The sequence below is a fragment of the Mauremys mutica genome, chromosome 11, assembly GCF_020497125.1.
Source record: "Mauremys mutica isolate MM-2020 ecotype Southern chromosome 11, ASM2049712v1, whole genome shotgun sequence".
Classification (NCBI taxonomy): Eukaryota; Metazoa; Chordata; order Testudines; family Geoemydidae; genus Mauremys; species Mauremys mutica.
In genome coordinates this window covers 52,981,179-53,004,360 of record NC_059082.1, presented here as the reverse complement: position 1 = coordinate 53,004,360, position 23,182 = coordinate 52,981,179, and the positions used below count along the sequence as shown (strand labels likewise).

Sequence of the window (23,182 nt, the reverse complement as noted above, 5' to 3'; positions counted from 1 at the left end):
TTACCCCAGTTCCCTAAATGGCCCCCTCAAGGATTGAACTCACAACCCTGGGTTTAGCAGGCCAATGCTCAAAACACTGAGCTATCCCTCCCCCCAGGGATATCCTGCTGTTTTTCTATGTGACACATATCCTGGGTGAATCACTCATGAGACCTTGTATCTTGTACAGGCTCTTCTTTCAGACAGTGCCCTCATGAAAGCGTCTCTGCTAGATTCTGCATCACTATATCACATCACATGTGACATCAGCCAGCAGAGTTGAAGGATACTGACCCCTGCCATGTCAAAGGTGTGTAAACTTTTGAAACCCTGATTTGTGTCATGTGACTGGGGCTAGGCAAGAAGACCAATCACATACCAGCATTCCAATGTGTCGCATCATTATCACAACAGGCAGAGTTTTGAAAGGACTTTGATGGATGCAGCTCACCAGAGTCCCTAATGAAGGTAATGGGAGCCAGAGTGTGGGAATGAAAATTATTTGTGGGACCTTTCATCCCCCTCCATTTGGCATTCATGTTCCCGTCCTTCCTTTCCCACTCCTCCCATCTGTTATTGTCTCCTTGCCCTCTCTACCCTTTCCCCGCTCCCTGTTCTCCTTATCCTTCACACTGTTTTACTCTGCCCTATCAGAACCAGCAAGGAGAGCCCAAATTAAAACCAGTCCATAGAGAAAGGACTGTCCAACCTAGGATCACCATCAATCCAGGATTTTGTAGCAAAGTCTTGATTTCCTTGGGGCAACCTTGTGTCTTACCACTTGCTAGAAATTCAAATGAATTAATCTTTGACATGTTGTGTTGCCTTATGATGCTGTTTTGACATACCATGATGATGTTGATGCAAGGCCATTATGTTATGTCATTGTGGGATGTGGTATTGTGCCAGATTGTTACCATCTGGTATGCTGACTTCCTAATGTTGGGGTCATCAGGGAGACAAATACCAGAAGGTGACAATTGTAATTCAACTCCCTCTTGTTTTCTTTATAGATTACACCAACATAGGGCAAACCTGGTTTCCTAGGCCTGGGTTTATAAACTGGATTATGTCTCCCTGGATGCACCACGGTCTCTGCACTGGTTGAACTGCTGCAATGCATCCTGGGAGATGTAGTACAGCCAGGGAGCCTGGCCCATAGAGGAGAATGGGGGCATGAAGCACCCAAATTACAACTCCCATAAAGTACTACAGCAGCTCAAGCGGATGCAGAGTTTAAAGGTGAGCCAACCCAAGGGCAACTATATTGACATTTCGGAATCATGTTTCCAAATTTATATTAAAAAAATTTACATATCTTCCCAATTGGGGACAAAAATAAACGTCAAAATATAGGAATTTCCCATAGGATGTAAAGTCCAATTTTTTACCATCTATGCAGGGACATCATATAGAAAACGGCAGGTGTGGTCTTTTTAACTCAACCATATTAAGATATTAGAACCTGGGATTTTGTTCTGTCTTGTAAGAAGCAAATCCAGGCATACAGATGTGTGAAAAGGCAGAACGCTGTTTTATTGGCAGAGCTGAAACAACAGCTTGTACAGTATCTGATTCTACTAGCAGGTTACAACTGTACAGTGGTTTTAAAGATCATACCAGTTTACTGTCTAGAGGTTAGAGGCCAGTACAGTATATTAACTCAGTGTCACCAAGCTCCTGAAAAATATCCTGTATCTTGTCCTGTGTGGAGCACCCTAAATAGAACTGTAATTGGGTTGCTGCCTCCTGAGCACCCCCTCATGGTTTGGGGTAGCGCTAAGGCTCTCTGCCTCAGTTTCCCTTTCTCAGGGCTTCTACAGCCTGGTTTGGCTGCTTCAGTGACTTGGTCCTCCAGCTAAGTCACTTAACAAAAGTCCACCCTTCCGGGGTATACCAATCCCAACCAGACAAATTAAAACCCAAAGTCTTCATACCTGGCTCAAACTGGTCCCTTCTGGCCTTAATATCTAGGGCCCTGCAAGCCCCGCTTACTTGGCCGTGGTGCACTGTCCTCTCATGGCGGCTAGGCCACCTAGAGAATGATGAGCCTGCTACAGTCTTGGCTAATAGACATGTCTTTTAGCAGATGCATTTAGTTCCAGAGGTCCCAGATTTGATCCCCACTACTGATGCCTGCATGTGGGTCGGCATCACAAATGGTGGCCCATATGGCCCACAAGCAATTCAACTGGGAAGTCTCTGAAGTTCAGGATGCACTCCCCTGCCCCAGGGGGAGTATGTGACCCCCTGCTTGCTGGGAGTGGCGCTCTGTTCTACACTACCACCAGTTAGCTAACTCCTCTGGATTTCAGAGTTCCAGACGCTTGCATGGGTGTGTTAGAAGCTGGGGACAGCACTCTGTTGGTCCAGTAGATTCATCCAGCTATGGAAAAAGGAGGCAGAACAATTCTAATTTGGGATCATCCCAAGCTACACAACCCATCTGAAGACTGGAGTTGTTTTAACCAGATGTCAGCAGCTCTGAGCTCTGGTTCATTGACAAGCCCACTCTGTCTCTTCTCAGACAACCCCTTAAAGTCTCTTCGCTGCCCCCACTTCTCTTGCAAGCACTTTCCCAAACAAGGGGGTTGGTTACTCACACTGCCTTTCCTGCAGGCCCACCCCCATCAGCTCTGAACACAGCAACAGCCTCTGCCCTGGCTCAGGGAAGCCACCAAGCACCTCGGAGGCTCCCTGGTCAAAGCCCTAGCAGCAGCTTCTAGTATGGACAAAGCTCCACACAAGCAATCTCAGCTCCTCTCAGAGCTCACAACAAACTCTACCAGGAGAGGAAGTCTCTCTCTCTCTCTCAAGGCATTCTGGGAGTTGTAGTCTCCAAGGCTGGATTGCAATGCTCAGGATCTACCCAACTGGAACACTTCCAGTTAAATTCAGAGGCCCCAGCACAGTAAGGGGAGCCTACAGGACTGTACACAAATATAGACTAATAATAACTATGGAAGCTGAAACTGGGTAGATTGTGTGGTTCACTGTCTCTTAGACAAGTGACAGTCCCAGGACAGGGGATGGCCCCAGCACACCTGCTGGTAGCCTTCAGGGCAGTGGAAGCCTAGATAGTCCAACTCAGAACAGAAGGTCTTGCACTTTGTTCACTTTGGCACACGTAAACCTAATCTGCATAAGCAACACAAATAAGCCGTGGGACTTCAGCAAACACTAACCGTTTTCTTGGCACCCCACTATGAATGTTGACTCCTGTAATGCAAACACAGTCCATTCTGTTCAGAGAAGCAGGCCTGAATCACTGTTGCTGTCTAAACAGTAATAAGCAAGTGCACCTAACCAGTGCTGAGATGTTTCCAGCCGCGCCCACGTGTGTTTGAGAGCAGGTGTTTGTAATAGGGAGGGCAATGGGTGTCAGTCAGCCTTCTCTCAACAAGCAACTGAAAACCAATCCCAAGCCCTCAGCAGTCCAGGGATCCCAACGTGCTTTGCAGAGAAGCTGGCCAAGATCAAAGACTTCCTGCAGCTTTCACCAGGGGGATGGATGCTGACTCTGCTGAGATCAAGGTGGAGGTTGTGAAATTCTAGGTGTGCTGTAGCAGGTGTGTGTGCAGAGCTGCCTGCCGAGGCAGGAGAGGAGCTGGAGTAAGGAAGAGCATGCTCAGAGAGCTGTCAGCAGTCTGTGCCTTCAGGCCCCTGCTGCAAAAGGGCTGGCCTCAGCCACATGTGCATGGAATGTTCCAAATTGCTCATAATTAGAAGAGAATCTGAACAGCAGCTTGCTGTTAAATCCCAGGATCTATCTGTGGTAAACTTAACTTCCTGTCTAGGGAGTCTTGTAAGCACATTTATGGCACATCATTGATCACATCCCCTTATGCACATTAATGGTCCTATTGAACTCAGTGAGATTACTCAGTGTGGATAACTGTTTGCAGGATTGGGGCCTAAACATGCAGATAAAACAGACAGGGCTGACTATGCAAAAATGTTTGCAATGTGTCCTAATAGCTACAAAAGAAAATAAGCAAAATGAGGCGAATAATTCATCAGATTATTTCATCTAATTTTCTCATTGTATCTTATCCTCAGGTTGGAATTTTCTCAAAGACACTTATCTAAACTATTAGCTGCAGACTAAATTCTGCAGATCACTTATCTAAACTATTAGCTGCAGACTAAATTCTGCAGATCACTCTTATTCCCAAGTGTGTTCCTGAGCTGTTTGAGGAATTAATATTTTGCTTGGACACATCGGTTACATGCATGGTTCTGTCCCAATCAGAATGTTGGAAAATCATAGTGCTAATGAAGCCTTTCCGTATTAGGCCTGAGTAAACCAAAGTTATGTTATGCTTGTCCAAACTGTGTTGGAAAGCTTACAGAACTCATTAGACTGAAGGCCGTGTATCTACCTAAGTCAGCTATTTCGCTTATCAGTTTTGTTTGGCTCCCCAAGTATATGTTGGCTCCCCAAGTGTATGCAGCTGCGTTCACATGTATCCATCCAAAGTATCTAGTACAAAGGGTCAACGGATGTATCTTGTGTCCCCTTCAGAATGACAAATGTATCCTCAACAGCTGTATGTCTCTTGTAACCCCCACAAAATGATATATGTATCCTGCATATCCAATTATCCCCTAACAGATGCATGTACAGGTTCTACAGGTCAACCAAATGACGTAGACAAACGTAGGCTAAGTTGTTTGTTTCGGGGTATAAAGGTAGGCCGCTTGGCCATGAAAGGTGTGTCTCTTTCTCTGGCACTAGCCGAGAGGAACACCCGCTCAGCTGACCGATCAATAAAGGGTGTGGTACTTGTCTTCCTGTCTCCGTGCCTCCTTGGTGTAATTAGGTAAGCTCCAGGGGGAAACGAGCCCTTTTGGCTAACAAATGGCGACTCCAGATGGGACTTCTCTCCCTGTTGGGGGCGCTGACCGGCGGCCGAGGACGGCTCAGGAGAGTGGCCACCTTGAGCTATTGGTTTGCTCAAGCTCCGGGTCGCCGCAATCGGCCAGGACGGCTACGCCCCCTCCATAGAGAACTCCAAACGACACGGAGGCAAGACAGTACCAGAAGAGGGGAGTCCACCTGCCAGACGTGGCCACTCCGGGCGTGGTAAGTGCGTTACCTCCTGGGTTTGAGGATTAACGCCCCCGAAGAGTGAGGGTTGGGACCTTGGGCCCCTAATGGTAAAGGAACCCACAAATAGGAAGGTGAGTGTGGGTAAAAGCTTTCTGGTTAAGGTACCTAGGTTCAGACATGGCTAATGAATAATTCCATTAACTCCACGAGTCCGTGGGCCGTGCTGAACAATTACTGGGACTTAGAGCAGCCCCAGGGCTGGCTTTTCTTTTTGGTAGGGGTACTTTTGTTTCTTGTTCTATTGGTATGCTGGAAGCCAAAACTGTAATCGGGTCTAGGAGCGTGTGAACCCATCTTCTCTCCCCCCCCCTTCTTTTCCGTGTGGGTAAGGGACAGTCTAAACATTCCACCTCACCCCCTAAGGGTACCCCAGCATATTATATGTACGTACATTATGGTTCTAAAACCTGCAGGTATTTAGAGAATTGGAATCTTTATACGCGTGAAGATCCATCTAAACAATGCCCATTAAAAGGTACCTTTAATCTAGATAAGATCATATATCTCAGAGGAGCTTTTAATCACCAAAGAAAAGCCTCTGACACAGTGTGAGCAATTTGTCTAGAAACGGGTTAATTTAAAACTCAGCTTCGCCCAGAGATAAAAAGAGAAAGTTGTTTTATGCTCAAGGTCAAGCAAACCAAAGGCAGTACAAGTTACAGAACTGAGATTACATTTGCAAAGCTTAACTGTTTGGTGAGATCCAACAGTCTGACTTTGTGACGGATGCCGGTGCTGGTGTGGCTTGGTGACACTGGAGAAGCCAGAGGTAGCTGACCTGGACTAGAATCTCTGAAAGAGACACCGCAGGAGATTCCAGGGTGTAAAAGAACAGCCTTCCCAAGAGCGGAAGCATGTTGGAAATTCTGAACAAGCTGTATACAGGATAATCTCCCGTCCACCTATTCCCCTTTTCTGAATGTTATATACAGACGTGGCCAGTCTGGATATGTGTAAGTATGGGGCATTCGTATTTTTTATGAGTGATGTGGAAGCATTCCCAACACTCTCCATTGTTGTTTTATCATTTTAATGAAGCTTTAAAATTTGGTTATATGGTGTATTTTCTCTATCCTCCTGCAACGTCCTGCAGTGTCAGTTTGATCACCTGACATGAGGGATAATTGGTAACAGAAATTTGTCACAGTTTGGTGAGCAATAGAGATGGGGGAACCCTGCAGAATTTACACCATCTATTTGTTTTACCCTTGTTGTTTTATGTTTGTTTTATTTGGTTCTGTTGGTGTTATATGTTGAGGATTGCATAATTAAAGGTGTGCCCATTCTCAGCTGCAGTAAGTCTGAGAACTGGAGAAGGGTTTAGCATTCCTCTCTCCACCCTGGTTGACCAGGAAGGGTGGCAGGTGAATCTACCCCCAGTCGTAGCAGGACTGGGCAATAGAGTAGTTGGAGAAAAGGAAGCCCTGGCTAAGCAAGTACCAGTCCTTCAGGGACTTGTTAAAATGTAACCATTCGTGCTCAGCATATGCCGTAACAGCAGTGTGTTTGCTACAAGAGGCAATTAAATAGTTAACGCCAGTGGGCCATGCGTTTTGCCCAGGTGGCAAGCCTCACGAGGGAGGACTCGGGTCGTCTTGTGAATAAAATGTTTTAGGAAAAAAAAACCAGAAGGGTGGGGGCAGAAGCCCATGAAAGAAACGGTTCAGCGCCAAAAAAAAAAAAAAAAAAAAAAAAAAAGGATCGGGCCCAGGCGGGCAGGCAACAGACAGAGAGCTTGGAGAACAGGTTGGAAACTTTTGAGGGTCTAGTGGAAGTAAGAAGTAAGTGAGTGTAAGCATGGGGATTTCAAATACTCATAAGGATATTTGGAATGGTGATTTGAATTGGTAAGTGGCTGTTGGGAGCCAAGCAAGTGATATAAGGAAAGAGCAAGTGATTTGAAGGAGAGTGAAAAGTTAACTCTGTAGTTGCTGGAGGGAATAGTAGTTGAACTTTGTAAAAATGCTAAAGAGAAAAGTTCTTGGTGTTTTTTTTAAATGTTTGTAAATAAATTCAGGCAAAGAAATTATTAGATTGTAATCATTTGGCTATGAACAATTTTGTTGAATTAGCTGAAGAATGTATACAGTGCTATGTAAATGAAAATTTATTAGGCTCTAAGGCACTATAAGTGGTGATGTTTTCTTTCAGTGTTTAAAAGCAGGAGTTAAAAGTAAAAAGCAAGCCAGAAAGCATCTGTATTAATGCAAATTATCTAACTGATAAGGTAAAAGCCACTGAAATCTGGGCTGTCTATGAAACACATATAAGACAATATGGGATAATTCCCTTGTTTTGCCTGAAATCAACAAGGGTATTTGTATATTTTAAGCAATAATTGACTGCCCAGAAGGGGTAGACCTCTGTTTTGGTCTTTCAGATAATCAAAGAAAACTAATGCCAGCTGAACAGCATTCAACGTATCGTGATTTACTGGCAGAGTAAAAATTAAGTTTTGTGTTCTATGTTCTGTCTTGTGGTGTTTGTCTTGTAGCCAAATTGTTGTGATTAATATTTTCATGGGATGGTCTGGTTTGAAATAAAGCAGAAGGCTTGAATTGAAATGCAGATATTTGTTTTGTTCAACTTAAAATACAAAGTGTTTGGATACATCAGAAAAATGTGATATACTAAAGTCTTATGTATTTTCTTAAGTAAAAGAAAAAAACTGCATTGGCCAAACTGCATACTAACAGTCTTTGGAAGCAAGGACATAAAAAGTTAACCCACTCCCCATATTGTACATGGGATCCTTCTGGCTACCTCAGATTTCTAGCCAGAGGGCTGGGGATGGTGGGAAGCTATTGAACTAGAGCTTGTATTAAATGAACTCATCAAAGTGGGTGTGCTTGTCCTGGCTTGTTGTTCCAAAGCTCTGTAATAAGGTTATTTTAGTAGAAGGGTATATGTGGCATACATTAAATAATAAGACTAATGTACTGTATAACAGCAATGTGTATGTGTTCATTGTTAACAAAAGGTGTATAAGTCAAAAGTAAAAGTTTCCTTTGTAGGATAAAAAAAAGGAAGCCAAAAAGGGGAAAAGGAAAAAGAACGAGTTAAATGAGAAAAACTTTAACTAGCAAGCTCAGTCCAAAAAAAAAAAAAAAAAAAAAAAAAAAGAGATACACTGACTTCGTTCAAGGACACTTGGCTAACAACCAGAAAAGGGGGGCTGTACAATCTGCAAAGACACTAATGCAATGTGTTAGGTTTCCTTTTTACACAGGTAAAGACGCACTACCCGAAGACCCTAGCAGCCCTGCCACTCCATGGAACTTGGAGACCGGATCAATGTACAGGTCCACCAACGAAAGACTGCTTTGGCTCCACACTGGAAAGGCCCTTATTGAGTCCTGCTGATTACCAACACCGCTGTGAAGTGCCAAAGACTGATTGCTTGGACCCATGATTCTCACTGCAAAAAGACCCGTCCACATCAGGAGAACTCTCCTATATGATTAGCCTATTCCTTCTTCTAGCTCCACTGTGCCTTCTGGACAGCAGGGAAAAAGGACAAGGTGACGTGCTAGCTAACCTCTCCCTTGTCCGCTGACAGACCTACTGTGCCTTTGAACTTTTCTAGAAGAAACACTCACTCCACTGACACTGCCAAAGTCCAGGAATTCCTGACTAAAAAGGACATTGAGAACTGACCCTGGTAAAGAAACAAAAATTCTACACTGGCAGGAAGAAACTTGTGGGATCCTGTTTGGAAATGTGGTATTAATTGAATTTTGGGGTTTATTCTACAGGCTGCGCCCTGTGTTTTGGATAAATCCTTTAGTATGTATTGCCCTCCCTAATTGGATTTTAAATGACATTGCCTTTATCCAGTTTTCAGATCATTTTTACATACCCAGATTGCTCACAAGGGGCTGCCATTAGATTAGCACAACAAAGAGCCTGGGTTATTTCCTCTGGAGAAAGGGGAATTGACCAGATCCCTGTGGGCTGGGGCCAATAGTGTTGCAGTCATCTGAATTATTTTTCAAAGCCAAGAATATGCTAAGAAATTGGGCCAACTAGAAAAGGCCACTAGCCTTATTTTTGAAGCTCAGCTATCTTAAGTATAGGCTGGAGTTGGTAAGTTACATGTCATTTCCACCCTTAGTTCTATGACCCAGAAGTTACTGACAGAAATGGTGTTAAATATCACTAAGACTGGGAAGGCATTGCAGTGGGATCTAGTATGTTTAGAAATCCAGGATTTCCTGAATGACCAGCTGATGGCCATTTGGAGTAATCTTGAGCACCAGACTTGGCCCACTGCCCTTACAGACACATCTGAAGTACCATCTGATCTGTGGTCATGGAAACATATTTGGACACTTTCTGGATGGAAGTGTGAACATTTACAGTGCTCCTTCCAAGCATATGAACCGGTTAGGGTGGGTGTGGCTACCACATACCGAATCCTGCCGGGTCCATGGGGAGGATGCATATGGGACTAAATTATTCACTGAGACATCTGGGAAATTAAACCATTAGGTATGCCTACCTGAGTTATAGTCAGTGCCCCAATCCCTTAGTTGTTCAATGAACAAGGTTCCACTCTTTTGTCCATGCATTCATTCCTGGGTTGGGGGTGACTAAGCTTAAAAGAGCAGTTGTAAATATTTCTGCAGAGCTTCATTGCTTTTTGGCCTCAAAGTGTGAGAAAACTCAGCCAAAAGGTTTGGTGAGTATTCTCAAAGGGGGGAGTTGTTGGAAAATCATAGTGCTAATGAAGCCTTTCCGTATTAGGCCTGAGTAAACCAAAGTTATGTTATGCTTGTCCAAACTGTGTTGGAAAGCTTACAGAACTCATTAGACTGAAGGCCGTGTATCTACCTAAGTCAGCTATTTCGCTTATCAGTTTTGTTTGGCTCCCCAAGTATATGTTGGCTCCCCAAGTGTATGCAGCTGCGTTCACATGTATCCATCCAAAGTATCTAGTACAAAGGGTCAACGGATGTATCTTGTGTCCCCTTCAGAATGACAAATGTATCCTCAACAGCTGTATGTCTCTTGTAACCCCCACAAAATGATATATGTATCCTGCATATCCAATTATCCCCTAACAGATGCATGTACAGGTTCTACAGGTCAACCAAATGACGTAGACAAACGTAGGCTAAGTTGTTTGTTTCGGGGTATAAAGGTAGGCCGCTTGGCCATGAAAGGTGTGTCTCTTTCTCTGGCACTAGCCGAGAGGAACACCCGCTCAGCTGACCGATCAATAAAGGGTGTGGTACTTGTCTTCCTGTCTCCGTGCCTCCTTGGTGTAATTAGGTAAGCTCCAGGGGGAAACGAGCCCTTTTGGCTAACAGAAGAGTGTACCTCTTCGGAGTCAGGTTCACAATTTTCATAATCTAAAAATTCACTTTCTGAGAATATTTGGCAATATTTGCCACTGCTGCTGAGAACATTCCTGCTGCTAAACTGGTGGCCAGCTCAGTCGCTGGTATATTCCTGGAAAGTGAACAGTCAAAGCAAAGGTGTTTAGAAACCTCTAATATTTGTGGGAATGTTTTAATTCATATGCCCACTAATAAATAACCAAATCTGAAGGACGCCCTAGGGTAAAACAAAGCCATAAAGGAGTTTGTGTGGTGTGGGTTTTCTGACAGCTCCTCTGATTCAAGTCAATAGACAGTTGTAATTTTCATGTAACTTCAGCGGGCTCTGAAGAAGACAGCCCGAGTTCTTGCTGCTTTTGAACATTCTCCCTTACTCTGGCATTGTCTACACTAAGGAAACTAATATCTGAGATCACCCCAGTGCAGGCCCTACAGGATGGCAGCAATGGTGAAAGTGCTGGTGTAGACAGAGCTCAGGGGTGGAATCCCAGCTCCACAGAAGTCAATTACCAGGGCAAAACCCCACGGGGCCGGGATGTCACTTCAAGAATTTAACCCTGTCATTGGGGCTTGATGGCTTAGTTGAAAAAATATTAAGGCTGCCCATGTTGGAGCAGCCCCGAGAGATTATGAATTGTGGCCTAGAACTGCCAGAACCAGTGTGTTTCATTCCTGCAATTTCCTTCTGTCCTTGATGTCAAGGCAACGGCTTGTTGTGGAGGGGGTGGTGCATGGAGGTGGATTTTGCTGGGTGTTTCAAGGAATCATTTACAGGCATCCTTCCTCAGGCAGTCTCCCAGCAGCAATCCCTTTCTGCTCCTGCCCCAGGGGAGGCCAGCTGGCAAGACAACTCAGAAAAGTGATTCCTCCCCCCCATCCCCGTGTATAACTTGTACTTTAATATCTCCCCCCCCCTCGCTCCCAACAACAAACCTTTGTGACGAGTCTATTGCCCAGCCACCTGCTGCATTTGGGGTCTTCCTCTTCAGCTAGTTTGGGTGAACAAAAAAGAGTCACAGGCCTCAGTCACCCCCTCTTCCCCTGACCAAAGCACTCAGCCTGCAGTGCTGTGTAATACGGTACTTGCCCTCTACTCTGGGGCCCTGCAGAGGCCAAAGACAGCAGAAGGACGTCCAACCTACAGTCCTAAGCTTTCTGCCTTCCGCGCCCACCTCCACAGGAGACTGGGGAGGTGCACACTGGTAGGTCCATTGGCTACATCAGGGATCAGCAACCTTTCAGAAGTGCTGTGCCGAATCTTCATTTATTCACTCTAATTTAAGGTTTCGCGTGCCAATAGTACATTTTAACATTTTTAGAAGGTCTCTTTCTATAAGTCTATAATATATAACTAAACTATTGTTGTATGTAAAGTAAATAAGGTTTTTAAAATATTTAAGACGCTTCATTTAAAATTAAATTAAAATGCAGAGCCCCCCGGACCGATGGCCAGGACCCAGGCAGTGTGAGTGCAACTGAAAATCAGCTCACGTGCCGCCTTCGGCACCCGTGCCATAGGTTGCCTACCCCTGGGCTATATCCTCACTCTACTCCCACCCTTCTTGCAGCTCCCCAAAATCTGCCTGCCACCATGTGCACTCATGCTGTGAGCAGTGCAGCTGTCCTGATCTGTCGAATATGAGACAATGGCTGTGAAAATCTATTGCCCCGGATTTAGAAAGTGATTCTGGATGAGAGGTGCTTCCTGTCCGCAGCTGGGGAACAGGAAGCACTGGCACTGAGGTCAAGTCTACACTACAAAATTAAGTTGACTTAAGTTATGTCACCATACAAGCCACATCCACACCGTGCTCCTTGTGTCAGCGGTGCACGTCCTCACCAGGAGTGCTTGCACCGATTTAACAGCCAGTGTGGAACATTGTGGGATAGTGTCTGAAAAGCAGCAATGGTTGAGGTGAGCAGTGCAGTGTCTACACTGACAATGTGTCGACCTAACTACATCGACCTAAGCACTACGCCTCTCACAGAGGTGGAGTTATTAAGTTGGTGTAGTGGGTGAGTTACAGGGGTGGAAGCTACATTTTAGTGTGGACGCTTCCAGAGTTAGGTAAACGTAAGCTGCCTTATGTTGATCTAACTCTGTAGTGTAAACCAGGCCTGAGACAAAGAAGTCACATGGGTGGAACACGCACAAATGCACTTTGACTTCTAATAAAAATTATGTGTGTGTCTGTGATTTGAAACCCAATAGCTGAGGGTCTCATATGGTGAGTGTCAGCAACTCAGTGTGGAAGCCTGCATGCGTCTAACTCCCATACATTAGTCATGATGACCCTTGCAGTCTGTGGTCATTTTCACATCATTGGCTTTGCTCTTGGAGTGCAGGATCTACCGGTAACATTGCAGAATGCTGCTGTTCAGCAGAGACTTTTGGGACAGAGGTGTGCTTCCCCCATCAGAGAGGGTGGATTATCCCTGGCTGCATGGGGAGAGCTGGTATGATCCAGTAGCCAATGTCCATAGAGGGTATTATCCTGCAAGATGTTGAACACTTACTTCTGTGTGGTGCTGAGCACCTCAACTCCCACTGACTTCAGTGGGAAGTAAGGGCACTTAGCAGGAGAGAGTTCACAGTTAAGAGCTGATGTAAAGAGCAGACAGAGGAAGTCATCTGCAGTGCACAGCATTGAGTCATCAGGAGCAGGGATTGAACCTCTGACCTCTTGATCCTAAAGCATGAGCCTCTACAGTCTTGAGCAGAAAGACCCAGCACTGTTAGCCAAGGCTGTAACAGGCTCATCGAGCACTGTGTCTTAGCCACCCCTTAGAGGGGAACAGAGCACTAAATGGGTGCCGATTACATCAACATCTATTGGTCCTGAAAACCCCCAGGAACTCTGCTGCATGTTCTTGACTGCCCCTACTGGCACCTCGTCTAGTAACTAACAAGGTACATAGATGCACAGAGCAAGCTAACATTCAGCACACTGCAGGATTGAACCTAGACTGCCTGGTTAGTGTACAGTGCCAGGTATCATTGTTAAGTGTTTTTATTTATTATCTACTGGGTTATTGAGTAGGACACTAACAAATAATAAACCAAATGACATTACAATCATAAACAGTGGGGCTATAATGTTTGTTATAAAAAAGCCTCCATCAGGGCAGCCCTGCCTGCCCCTGCAATTCCATGTTTCAGGCCTCCTCTGCCTTCCACTTCCTCTCCTCTGCTAGCTCCACTCTGCTCAAGGCTTTCCATCTTTCCCAACCAGGTTTCCCTCTGCCCCCATCCACCTCTATATTTAAGGAGTGCCACTCCGTAACTGGGCATCACGATGCCTTTGCTCCCCTGGGATTAAACACCTACTGCACCAGCACATGCTCTGGGCCAGGCTGCCAATGAGTGACCAGCCAGCAGTAGGAACCAACCTAACACTAGGAACCAAACCCAGGTTTTCCTGCTTGGCAGCAACGTGTGCTCCAACAAGGTCTCATGTAGGTTGATTGGGAGGTAATCAAAGAGTCACAGCAAGGGCTGCAGCTCACGTGACACAATTCTGTCGCTTTCCCTTTTCGACTCACATTTGGGGTGTGTTGGGATTATGTGAAAAAAACACACCTTGGCGAGTGTTATGTAAGGGATAACGCACAACAGGGTGTGTGGTGGCTGTGAGATGTAACTACATGTCCCTGGTCTATAGTGATGGCGCATGGCCAAACCTCCAGTGCCTGAAACCTGCTGTTATCCTGTGGCAATTGCTCTACCTCCTGAGAGTTATTCCACAAAGGAACACAGCTTTATTGTTTTAAACTAGAGTAAAGTAATATGGGCAACTGAAAACGATTTTAAAATACCCAGTGGGCCAAATCAAGCCCTGGTGTAAGTGGGGTAACTCTGCAGCCCTCCCTGGAGTTACCCCAGGGCTAGATCTAGCCTTATATGTTTTGGATTTTTATTTTGTATACCCAGTTGTATACAAAGCGTAAGTGAAAGGCCAATGGATTGCATTGCATTGCATTGCAGCATCGGCTTCATGCATGAAATAAAGGCAGCAGGACCTGATTGGTCCAGGATGGAATTAAGAGCATGCGGGGTATTAGCGTAGTTAGTTCTCCCTGGGGGTACTTAGTGTGTGGGGGGGAGTGTCTCATTCTGCCCTCTCTGGGACTTCCCTATGTCCCTCCCACTTTCTCCATATCTCTCCCTTTTACTTGCCCTGCAAAATAGTTCTAGGAAGTGCAGGAGACTCTAGGGTGTAACCTGGAAAATGAATGGCAAATTTATGTTTCAGGCTCATTTCTTTGCTAATCTGCTTCTCTACATTTCCCCTGTTTCAACTGGCTCTAGGATTCTCCCTCGCTGCCTGTCCTGACTTGGGGCTTGCTGCTGTCAGTCATGTAAATGAGCCCTTTAACAAGCAGTCCTCATTAGCACAGTTCCACTGACTTTCCTAGGATCTATTGCCTGGGGAAGAGCTTGCAAAATCAGGTCTTTGTTGTTTAGTGTGGCTATGCATTGACATTGGCTTCTGCGGCTGACCCCCCAAAAAGCTGTGATTTTGCTGTGAATGAAGTGACTCTAGTGTTTAGTTTATTGTAGGCACTTTTGCAATGAAAAACATGAATATGTTATTCACCTGCTAATGAAACCACATGGTTTTTATACAATATAACTTGAGGTGGAGCATGTATCTTTCAACAGGAAGCATTGACCTGATGTTTCCAGTGAGAAAAAAAAATCAATAATCCACTCCCACATTTTCCCTCCTCGTCCTGCTCCCTGCAGCACCTTCCTCGGCAGCCCTTGGCAGATTTGGAATTCTATCTACAGCTTCAAAACAAGCTGCTGGGATATTTGTGCCCTTAGAAATCAGAGACATTGACAAGACCGGTAAGGCTACACATGTGACCTATTTTAACAGGTGTAATAAAAACAGCTTGTCTTTAACTGGGTGAAACCCTAACTCCTAATTATCCCAGTTTCACAAGAGCATCTAACCTCATTGCATATTGGAATCAGGGCTCAGCAGAGCTGTTCAACACAAGGCCCATAGCACAGGATGTATTCCATAAAGGGGCATTTCCTGCAATCCACAGACTTCTCCCCACTTAGGACTGCAGACTCTTTGGGGCAAGGACCCTGGCTGCTATTATGCTTGAAAGTGCCTGCTGCAGTGAAGGTGCTGCTAGAAACAAAGTGCTAACCACCAGCCAGAACTGTCTGTTCCGTGCCCAGTAGGATTACTAGCCTTTGTAACCCCTTTGCTCTAGGTGGAAGAAAGCTGAGACTTCCAGTGTTGAACAACATAAGGATAAAACCTAATATGGAATTATTCCTCTGCAGCCATATAATACTTCAGGGTGAGATCTTACTCAATTTCAAGTTTGTAACCAGTTAGAACCTGGCCAAGACACAAGCATTATTAACTTCCAATGAAAAGTGCCAGGGCATCTTTAATGACCACAAGGGGTCAGTCCGTCAGTGTCACGTCTCTTCTGAAATATGGCACTCTTAGCTGCACAACACCATTGTCACCAAGTGGGGGCACTCGTTCAGTAATGACTCAGAGGAACGAATGCCACCTCTTGAGTTACCAACTTCATTGCTTGTACCACCCAGGTCTTCTTTGGCGATTTCCCATCTAAGGAATGACCAGGTCTGCTGCTGCTGAGCTTGGGGTATGATGAGCTCTCAACATAGATTGCAGGGGCGGCTGTCAGGACTGTTATCACACACACAGAGCTGAGCAGTCAACACTTCTGTCCTGAACAGTTCACGGTTTTCTTGAATTTATTTCATATTTTAAATCATTCACCCAGTGAGGTCAGTGCTAACTCTTGGCCTGTGAGTTGCTCACCAGAAGTTCTTGGCGAAGGCCCGAACTGTAGCTTTCCCGCTAGGTGTGCTCAGTTTATCCCCAGAGGCCCAGCCCTGCCTTGGAGGTGGTGTGGAGCTGCACAAACCTTCCAGAGCTTTCCGATGCTCAGGACAATGGCACCTAGGGTGACCAGATGTCCTGATTTTATAGGGACAGTCCTGATTTTTGGGTCTTTTTCTTATATAGGCTCCTATTACCCACCACTCCACCCCCTGTCCCGATTTTTCACATTTGCTATCTGGTTACCCTAATGGCACCTGTTGGCCTCTCCCTTAGGGTAGTGCTGCACTAAGGTTGTCATCTTTCTAATGGCTGGTAACCAGACCCCTGAGGCCCCGCCCCCTGCCCTACCTCTTCTCCCAAGTCCCTGCCCCATGCTCCGCCTCTTCCCCCAAGATTTCCTCTCTGTTCCACCTCTTTCTGCTCAGATTTAAAAAAAAAAACAGACATCCGGGCTTGTCAAATGGCACCTGGGCACATAAGCCTCCCGAAACCTGGACTGTCTGGATGAAAACCGGCCAGGTGGCACCCTAGTGGTGCCACACATCCTCTCTCTGTGCAAAGCCAATGCACAGGGGAGGGGCTGTTGGCCTACCCTGCACATGCCCCCTCTGGTGTGTCTTGCATTCTCAGAGGCACTAATGTTCTTGTTTTTCAGAGGCACCCGTCTCCATCAGGCTGTCAGAACGCACTGTCGCTACACTCGGGAGACATCCGAGACCATGCCCAACTGCTATGGGAGGCATGCATGGGCTAGAATGCTCACATCCGCTGCCCTCTTAGGCACCAATGCAGGGCCAGGTACAATCTGATTCGAAGCCACTTGCACGAGGTCACATAGCAGCGTACATAGGATGGGGTAAACTGGCTGAATGGCCACTGAGGCCACCAGGTCTGATTAGGAGGTGGGAGAAACTGATTTAAAAGGGGAGGAGAGGGAAGGAGCAAATCTCTCAGCCCCACTGTGGGTAACCAAAGTGAAATCCCATTCTGCACACAGGCGAGCTGCTATTGATTGATCTAACCAGCCCCCCGACTCTCTGCAGGGACTCTGAGTCATGACAGGCTGTCGTGCTTCCTGCAGAAGAATCTGTGGGCCTCTAGCAATGACTCAGCTTGAGTGAGATCGTTGGGGTTACCAACCACCCGTGCTTTTCCCTGGAGTCTATTACCAGACCCTCAGTGTAGGGATCTGAACCGTCCGTGGTAGGGCCCTGACTCATGCTGGAACCCCAGGGAGGCAGCGGGAGAGTCTTCATCTTTCTCTCTCCATAGTCAGCGGCTGTGGGAAGTTCTGTCCAATGGGATAGAGAAGGGGAATCATCTCTGTATCCTACCTAATGCACCAGACGGGCTTAAAGTAAATAGTGAAAACAGCGACTCACTGCCCTAGAGACTTGGGTATGCCTGAGAGGGAATTTGCTGGGCAGCTCCTGGGGGATTTTTCTTCCCAAGCATTTTTTCCTAACAGTAAGTACTGTACATAGAAGTGCTGCCCTCTGTTGGGGGAAGGCCTGAACTGCATAACTCTGCAGAATGAAATCCCATTTTTAATTTTATTCTTGTTTTTATTTCATTGTGTTATGGTAGTGCCTTGGAGCCCTCGTTATGGGCCCAGACCTCATTGCTCCAGGTGCTGTACAAACACAGGCCAGAAAGGCAGGCCTTGCCCCAAAGAGCTAACACACCCTCTGGGTAGTGGTGAGGCTGCGGAAGGAAAGGAGCCCAGAGGCCACTTGATTAGAAATGAATCCGAGAAACCTTGCAGTCCTCGTTTGCTCATAAAGGAAGCCCCCAGCTTTATTTCCTATGGCCTGTCTTTAGCATCTGGACAGGCTTTGTGATCAACAGCCCCAACTGAGGCTGTGACTCTCAGGGAACTAGCTAATATTGGTCACTATTACCACATATTGTGGTTCCGCTGGGCTTCTGGGGAATTACTGAGGCGTGTATGTTCATACAGCTACCTGTGCTAAGTGGGCAGCCGCTGTAGCAGTGAGAGAGTCCCAGTCTGCCTGGGCTATCCTATCCTGCTCCAGAAGGAAGGCTTTGGGCAGTCTGTACCACTCCTCTCTCCATGGGTAAGGGTGAGACTGCGCCCAGTCCATATTGGATGGGAGAAAACCCAGCTGGTGAAGGAAATGGTGCTAGCATCTCTGTAGGTGCTGCTTTTCTGCTGAGTCGTACTGAAGTAATGAAGGGGGGGTCTTTCAGAAGAAATGTAAAACTGAGGTCCTGGTGGCTAGGGGCACTTTAGGTCTCAGGGTACTTTTAGCAGGAGTCAGAAGTTAACCCGTGTGTCCTGGCCAAACTCCAGCATTGGTAATTACATTCTGCCTCCTTAAAATTTCCCCTGTAGCTTCTATTGGTTTCTGTATCCTTCATTTCCTGTCCTAAACGGTTGTGTACTGTTCCCATGCACTGTTGAAGAGTTATTGCCTTCCATCCCAGAGATGGCTGCATTTCGGTGGGAGGGGCATGTGAAGTGGTCTATTCCTGTCACAGTGTGCTGGCATGCTGCCGGATAACTGAAGTCTGATGTGTGTGCATTGTTCCTAGTGTTACTGAACTAATGATGCCGTTGTTCTAAGGATCCAGGCACAACTGCAGGGCTGACCTGCTTCCACAAGGCCAGCAAAAAGCCCAAGGAAAATTTGCATGACATTTATATAAGCAAATTTCATACAAAATTTACAGTGAACTCCACACCATGCAACCATCATTTCTCCCCAGATCCATTAATTATTCCTACACAAACACATCAGTTCCCTCACCTCTACCCTCCCTCAATTCTCCCCCTCCTCTCCCCTCCCCTTCATTTCCCTCCCCTCCATTTTCTACCTCCCCTGCTGGATGTCTCTTTGGCGGAGAGGGAAGGAATTGAGGGCAGAGAGGGAGCCTGACTGGCTAGCAGAGAAGGAGGTGGGGGTAATGTGAGCAACCTGCCTCGCTCCCTTTGGCAGCTGGCCAAATGTCAAAGTCTCTGCAAGGATGGCTGGGAAGCTAGAGAAGGGGCCTGGAAGCTGGTGGCACCAGACAAAAGCCAGGCAGGGCTGCGGAAGTGTGGATGGCTGGCTGCTTTCCTCAGCCATCTACTGTATTGAATGACATAGACAGCACCCGGGCGTGTGTAGCGTTTCTGTCAAGAAAAATTGCTTCTGAGCTCGGAGAGAAAAGTTCCCTATGACGCTGGACTTAAGTGCTACCATAGGGACCTACATCAAAGTTGCCCTTTGGGCTGAAAGGTGCTATGGAAACCTACGTTCCCATTGTGACTTCTGACAGCACTGATGGGGATGGCACTTGCAGAAGCCGTGCGCCATGGCAGCAGTGAGCCGGTCTCGCCATCTGCAGAATGGCTCTGCCATCCATGAACAGAATAGTGCAAATTCACTCACATGTGGAAATGGAGACGGTGAAGGAACAACGTCCACAAAGCCCTGGGCATTTGTCTTTGAGATTCCCACCCTCATCATGATAGGGATTCCTGCTCTAAGGGAGGGGGAAATACCCAGGAGCCTTGACAATCTGCCCCAGGGGGGAGGGGGAATCCTTCCTGCCTCCTAATCTGGTGACCAGTTTAATCCTGTGCATGTGACTAAAAGTCACAGCCGTGATGCATCTAATCCTGCATAGATCCAGCGATACGACTAGGCTCTCAGCAATTGCTCACCGCCTTATGTCAGGTCTTCGGTTGCAACTCTGGGTCCCATGTCCCTGCACCCTCAGGTATCAGGGCTTTCAGTCACCTTTATCCCCTTCTCGGGGCCTCATGCCCTCTTCCCCATAGCTGGTAAGGACCCCAGGCCCTCCCCCTCCACCAGGCTCCAGGCCAGGGACTCTACAGCCAGCAGCCACGATCTGCTCTGTGAGATACCTTGCTGCTACCTGCCTAGACTGCTTCCTACCACAGCCTTTTTTTCAGGCCTTCCCCACACGTTTTTTCTATGTTCACCCTTCCTTCAGGGCCAGGACATGATGCCCCCCCGGTGTCCCCCAACACAATCCCAAATGGAAAGTACAAACTGTTCCCTCTGCTACCCTCCTTACACCTGAACTTCCATCCTCTGAGGTGGGCCTCGCTCGGTTCCTCAGTGGAGCCCCCCCCCCTCCAGATCCTGCCCTTTTATCAAGGCTCCTCACCACCTGAGCTTGCTCCAGCCCAGAAGCAGCTCCGTGTCTCTCCTGGCCTCCTCCCAGACTCCTCTACCCAGGTGAGGATCCCAGGGCCAACTCTGGCCTGGGCTTCCTCCCTCACACTTCACCCTCTAGTACCAAGAGCAGAGTCCTTCCCTCTCCCTGCCACCTCCTTCTGCGCCAGACTCCTATAGCACCACCTCTCTCCTCCTCCACCAGGCCTGGGTGTAACCAGGGGGTTTAATTGGCCTCTGAACCCTTCCTTAATCTTTCCCCACCTGTGTGACCATCACAGCCCCTTTCTAGGATTACAGCCTGACATTTCTCACAAGGAGGACTTTAGTAACAAGACTCACGCTCCAGACAAAGGGCCATTCACCTACACATCAGCTGGACGTCAAATGGGGTGCGGTCCAGTCTCACCCTGTCAGGCAGGACTGGTGCCTCTGATAGACGCACCCTGTGTCACATTTCCTACGTCCATGCCAGTGCCACAGTCCTCGTGACAAAGGGGCTTGCTGGGTTGCCACGGCGTGCCTGCGATTACCTTAGTGTGCTCTTTTAGGACCAGATGGATGGGGGACCAGTCCTTCCTTTTTGCAAAGGCAGATTTCTGTGTCTGCAGCAGCCCATACTCTGCCTGTGATAAGCACCTGAACCTGTTCAGTATCATGGCAGTGGGTGGAGAACTGCAGTGTGGCCTGCTTTTTGTGTGCTAACCACAGCCCCAAGAATAGTCAGACCTCTTCCTCCCCTCCCTCCAACCCCCAAGAGAGCTCAGAGGCACTGATGAGTCTGTTTTGAGGCATAGATGTATGCTCAGACTAGGTGCCTCTGCTTTTCATGCAGGGTGTGATCCTCTTCTTACACAATGGGTATGTCTGTGCTTGGAGATGGCACGGGGGCGAGTCCCAGCTCATGAAGACATACTCACACTAGTTCTCATGGAGCTAATGTGCTAAAAATGCTAGTGCAGCCATGGTAGCACAGGCAGCAGTGGTATGGGCTAGCAGCTGATTCAAGTACAAACCTATCTGAACCCTGTGGGTAGTGCAGGGTTCCTCAGGCTCAGGTTCAGATGGAGGCCAATCTGTGTGTGTCGAGGTGTCAGGAAACAGTCAATTAGCCATCTATCCCTCTGGCGGGCAGAGCAGGGAGCAGACTTTTAGCCTAAGCCTCCTGGCTAAGGCAGCCCACAAACATACAGTCTGGGCCCACGGTCTCCTGGCTGGCACAAGCCACAAGCAAAGCAAAGACCTTTTGGCTTAGGGGTGATAGGTCGCCACTCCAGGGGTGGGGTTGGTGGCAGGAGGTAGGGTCCCAGCCCAGAGCCCTAACAGTGGCAGATGATTTCACCACTGGGTCAGTGGGGATCCCTCCAAAACATGCTGACTTGGGCTCTAGTAACAAAACCAGACTAAAGTCTGGTTTGCCTGGGCTACTTCCTACCACAGTCCAGGTTGAGGGTTCCGTAGTCCAAGAGTCCTCCATCTTCTTGGGGTACACTGCGGACAGCAGTCCCAGCACCTCCTCTCCCAGGTTGGTCTCCTCTGGGGGCAGGGCGCTGCAGAGTTCTGCAGCAGTGGAAACATCTGTCTCCTTCCCTGGTTCCCACTCAACTGAGTTGCAGGGCCCTCCCTTTATACTTCCTGCCCTGCCCCATATTCCTGGCACGGGGAGCAAGGCTGGCCCAGCGCCACACACCAGGAGAGTGTAATGGTCCCTCAAGCTCAGGCTCAGAGGGAGGCCACTCTGCCTCACTACAGTACATATGCGGACAGCTAGCCTGTACCGCCACTCACTACTGCCTATGCAACCGCAACTACTACTACTACTACTATTGTTAGCACTCTAGTTCAATGTGAGCTAGTGTGAGTATGTCTACACAAGCTGAGAATCGCACCCCTTGCTCCCAGTGTAGATGTAGCCGGAGTAGATTAGGAAGAATCCACGTAAAATTGGGATAAGCGAGAGGACAACTAGGCCCCCAATTTGGCGGCTAAATCTTTAGAGCAATGTAGGACCAGTCAGGCTGGATCAGACCCGAGGGTCATCCACACCAGGAGCCTCTCTCCTACCATGGCCAGCATTTAAGGTGCAAGAGCCCCACAGTAGCAGATGTGAGATAATCTGTGACCCACCCCAGCTGTGTCTCAACCTGGTCTCTGCTAGTTAGCGATTGACTGTCCTAAATCCTGCAGTGTGAGGTTTAATACCCCTTCCAGAATTTGTCATAATTAATTACAATAACTGGATATTCATGGCCTGCATATCAATATCCAGTCCCATTTACAATCTTGTTAAATTCTTGGTCTGAGTGACTTCCTGCGGCAGCGAGTGCTACAGTGTAATCACATGTTGTGTGGGAAAAGTATGTCCTTTTCTGGAGTTTGAATTTCTCACCTTTTAATCTCCTGACTGTCCCCTTGCTCTTGTGTTAGAGGACAGGGAGAACAGAAGTTCCTCATCTCCCTTGTCTAGCCCATTCATTATTTCATAGATTTTTTATGATGATGTTTCCCTTTTCTAAGGTAACAATCCCAGCCTTTCCAATCTCTCTTCATGAGAGTTTTTCCAGGCCCCTGGTCATTCTCATCGCCCTGCTCTGAACCCCTTTAGTTCTGCCCTGTCGTGTGAGAGATGGGGTGACCAGAGCTGCACAAAGCCACATCACTGATTGAAGGCATTTTCCATGTTATTGTCCATCCCATTCCTTATGCATCCTGATACCGTTCGCTGCTTTGATCGCAGCTGCACACTGAGCAGAAGTT

General features: G+C 47.3%; 1 long non-coding RNA gene across 1 annotated transcript in view; it reads left to right on the top strand.

Moving 5' to 3' along the window:
* Window positions 1-358: 358 nt before the first annotated feature.
* The window catches only part of LOC123344712, a 34,207-nt gene continuing 11,383 nt past the window's right edge, over window positions 359-23,182 (top strand). The window contains exons 1-2 of the long non-coding RNA XR_006572629.1: window positions 359-447; window positions 16,933-17,075. This is a non-coding gene — a long non-coding RNA (uncharacterized LOC123344712). The remainder of the gene's footprint in view (window positions 448-16,932; window positions 17,076-23,182) is intronic.